Source organism: Grampus griseus (genome assembly GCF_964374135.1).
Source record: "Grampus griseus genome assembly, chromosome: 9".
NCBI lineage: Eukaryota > Metazoa > Chordata > Mammalia > Artiodactyla > Delphinidae > Grampus > Grampus griseus.
In genome coordinates this window covers 12,103,954-12,107,956 of record NC_139003.1, presented here as the reverse complement: position 1 = coordinate 12,107,956, position 4,003 = coordinate 12,103,954, and the positions used below count along the sequence as shown (strand labels likewise).

Genomic DNA, 4,003 nt, shown 5'->3' with positions numbered 1-4,003 from the left:
CCTTCCTGCCCCAGCTCAGGAAGTGGCCGTGAGGGCGTTGACTGCCAGCCAACCACTCCCAGGCCCTGGTAAAGCAGACAGCCTTTCGCAGGTATTATTTCTTTGATATGTATGAACGCTCCCAAAGAGCATGCATAATAAATATTATTTTACCTGTTTGTATATCTGCGGAGAAGTGTCTTGCCCAGATCTCCTATTTCATAACTGTCAGAGCAAGGAAGCAGACTCAAGTCTGCCCTCAACACCTGTGGTCCCTGCCCTATAGGACAGTCCCCCCATAGAACAAATATATATATATGTGTGTGTGTGTGTATGTGTGTGTATATATAGATATATATGTATATATACATAATTTAAGGGAGTTGGCTCACATTTTTTTTAAGGCTGGTAAGTCTAAAATCTGCAGCTGGGCTGGTGGTACTAGAGATCCAGGGAGAGCTGACGTTTAAGTTCAGAGGCTGTTAGGCAGAAGGAGCCGATGTTCCAGTGAAGGCCATCAGCTGGACAATTCTGTCTTACCTGGGAAGATTAGGCTTTCTGTTCTATTCATGTCTTCAACTGATGGGATGTGGCCCACCTACATTATGGAAAGTCATCTGCTTTACTAGCTAAAATGTTAGTCTAGTCTAATATTAAAGTCTACCTATTCACATGTTAATCTCTTCCAAAAACATCCTAACAGGAACACCCCGAATAGTGTTTAACTAAATACTTGTGGCCCAGCCAAGTTGACACATTACATTAGCCATCGCACCATCTTCCAAGGTTGCATAAAAATTTAGCAAGCGTGAAGTACCTGGCACATAACAGAACTCTGCATTTCTTGACTCCCTTGGCTACTCTCTGACAGCCTCTTCCACCGTTTCCCAGGGGCAAAGTTAGAGATGGACATAGTTTGCCTGTAGTTGAGGACTTCAGAAGTCACAGAAAGGTGAATATTTATGCCCGATGATTCATTACATGAAATTAACCAGAGCATGTAATACACATCCCTCATCAGGCATTTTTAAATCAACTTTATTGACGGATGAATTATAGTTAAGCCTTGAACAATGTGGAGTTTAGCAGTGGCTAGGGGCTCTAAGCCAGCCCCAAGCCCACAGTCAGAAATTTACATATAACTTCTCACTTGAATGTCCGTATCCACGGTTCTGCATCTGAAGATTCAACTAACTACAGATCCTGCAGTACTGTAGTATGTATTTATTAAAAAGTGGACCCACGCAGTTCACACCTGTGTTGTTCAAGGATCAACTGTATATACAATAATCATTACACACTTTATAATTGACAGGTCAATGGTTTTGCTCAATATATACATATATACCCATGTAATAGCTACCCTATTAAGATATAGAAACATTTCCATCTCCCAGAAAGTTCCTTCATGCCCCTTTCCCATGTCCCTGTCCATCCCTGAAAACCAAATAAATGATTTCTGTTACTATAGATTCGTTTTGCTCAGGCATCTTTTTAGTGAAAATTTAAGGTCTCTAACCATTGAAACAATTCCTCTTTAGCACAGAGCTAAATATTTAAGACAGTGAGGTGCTACTGGAAAGTGTTATGGTTAAAAAAAGTGCTTGAAATCATGTGATACGCAATATCCACTTCAGGGACAATCCTCGCTGGGGATGGAAAGTTTGATAAAATGACCATCAGAAGGTCTTGCCAGGTGGTAGAGGCTGTTTTTGTAAAATTTATTTATTCACTTTTAGAAATTTCTTTGCTCATGCACCCATTCCCAGAAATCATTGTATAATGATATTTTGATAAGCAGTCATCATCTCCCAGGAAATTATTTTGAGATCCCATGAGACACACAGAGCAAGGCTTCATGTTCACACACTGTGTGCTGGGCTGTGCAGACAACAGGCAGTAGCAATTTCGGGGAGAGATCGTTTCACGTCAGGAGAAGGGTTCCCTTGGCTTTTACCCCCAGTATCCAAGACACAGGCCTTGATCTGGAAAGTCCCCCTTTCTGTTCTGGCCTTGCCTGTGCACCGGTCTCCCATGCTGTGTGTCCTTCTGTCTCCTGGACTAAGGATGTCTGAGCACAGATGTGGAACCACTCCGGGGCTTACCAGGTCCCAGATCAAGGCTTCTTGTTGTGGTTACATCAGGATCCTTCTTTGCTTCTGACTTCAGTTTCTGTGTCTTTCTCTCCCAGACCCCAGGAATGCCGAGTCACCAAGACCCCAGACATGTGGTCACGCTCAAGGGAAACCGGCACATCAGGCAGTACCCACAGGTCCAAAATCATGTACTCAGGACCAGCTACATAATTTGCAGGGCCCGTGATTCTAAACTTATTTAGAATGAATATCACGGCCGCAGAACATTGCAGCAAGTACGGGGTCCTTCTCAGGGTGGGGTTATGTGCAACAAGGTACAGTTTGGGGCTCTGTGATATTTGTGACTCAATTAATGGCAGCTGCTACACCAGGAGGTATTCCCCATGGAATGGATGTCTCAGGTAAAAACAGAGCACCTTTCATTTACCCTGGAGTCTGCCACCTCTCACCCCATCCCTCCCACGTCTGTATTCCTCTGTGCTAACATGTCATCTGCGGTGCTGGGCAACCATCTCTCCACAAAGGAAGGTTGGTCATAGGCGTGATGTGTCTCTGCTGCTGCTAGATGTCCCCTCCTGACACAGGAAGCACGTGCTTAGGTGACCAGGAAGGAGTTGCAGCTGCCCCTGTCAGTGAATTGATGAGAAATAGAGCCAAACGATTCCTCAAATGTTGATGAGCCTGAGGTTGGGAAACCAGATACCAGAAGAATCACTGTAGGTGGAAGGACAGGACCAGGACTGTGATGAATTAAACAAAGTAGAAACAGACACTTGAAGAGTATTTGGGATGCATGAGTCATAAAGGGCTGCAGGAAGCCATAAGGATTTTCCCCAAAATTCAAAACTAGATTAGATAAATGAAACCAATATACGTATTAATGAAGAATTATCTCTGGGATAAAATACACATAAAGTTACAAAGTGTTTTACAGAAAAGTTAACAAAACTTGTAAGACAGGCATCCATTCAGAGGAACGCGTTCTTCCTGTTCTGAGCTGTTCACTGGAGGTTCATGTTTCATTTCAGCCTCTGGGGGAAGAGGCGTGGCCCCCTGTGACGGGTTGGCTCTGGGGCCAGGCAGGGACAGTGACACCTCAGAATGACTCCCTGGAGAGTCCCTCTGCCCTCTCCTCAACACACAGAAGACCCCTCTGCCTGCCGGCCTGCCCTGCCATGGGCACCAGCCTCCTGTGCTGTGTGACCTTCTGTCTCCTGCAGGCAGGTGAGTCCGGGAAAGGGTCCCTTTCGGGGTCCCGGCACCAAGCGTGTCCCCTGTGTCTGCAGCATCAGCTTCTCCTTCTCCACAGGTCCAGGGAATGCTGGTGTCACTCAGGACCCAAAATTCCGGGTCCTGAGGACAGGACAGAGCACGACCCTGAAATGTGCCCAGGATCTGGACCACTACTATATGTACTGGTACCGACAAGACCTGGGACATGGGCTGAGGCTGATCCATTACTCAACTGACACTGGCAACATCAACAAAGGAGACGTCCCCAACGGGTACAGCGTCTCCAGATCAAACCTCGAGAACTTCCCTCTCACACTGGAGGCTGCCACCCACTCCCAGACATCTGTGTACCTCTGCGCCAGCAGTTACTCCACGGCACTGCACGGCCACCTCCTCTCTGCACAAAAAGGCAGGGGAGGCCCTGCACCCCGGGACTCAGCAGAGCCCCTTGCAGGCTCCTAGCACCTGGAGGCTTGGAGCCCTGGGTGCCAGGTGCCTGCAGTGTGACCCTCAGTGTGTGGTCTCGGCCGGCCCACACCTGACTCCATGGCCTTGCAGATGTGTGCCCACCATCACTCTCTGTCTTTCCTCTGCAGCTGCCCTGTGAGGAGAAAGATGCTGCCCCAGCTCTGACTCGTAGCCATCAGCCTGAGTCTGAGGCCTCCAGGAGGGAACGTTATTGGTAAATCACATAC

The 4,003-nt window shown here is 47.2% G+C and overlaps 1 gene segment (V, D, J or C); it reads left to right on the top strand.

Annotated features, from left to right (window-relative positions):
- Positions 1-3,250: 3,250 nt before the first annotated feature.
- Positions 3,251-3,770, top strand: LOC309826939 (T cell receptor beta variable 6-6-like). The segment is given in 2 exons: positions 3,251-3,299; positions 3,385-3,770.
- The last annotated feature ends 233 nt before the right edge of the window (positions 3,771-4,003 follow it).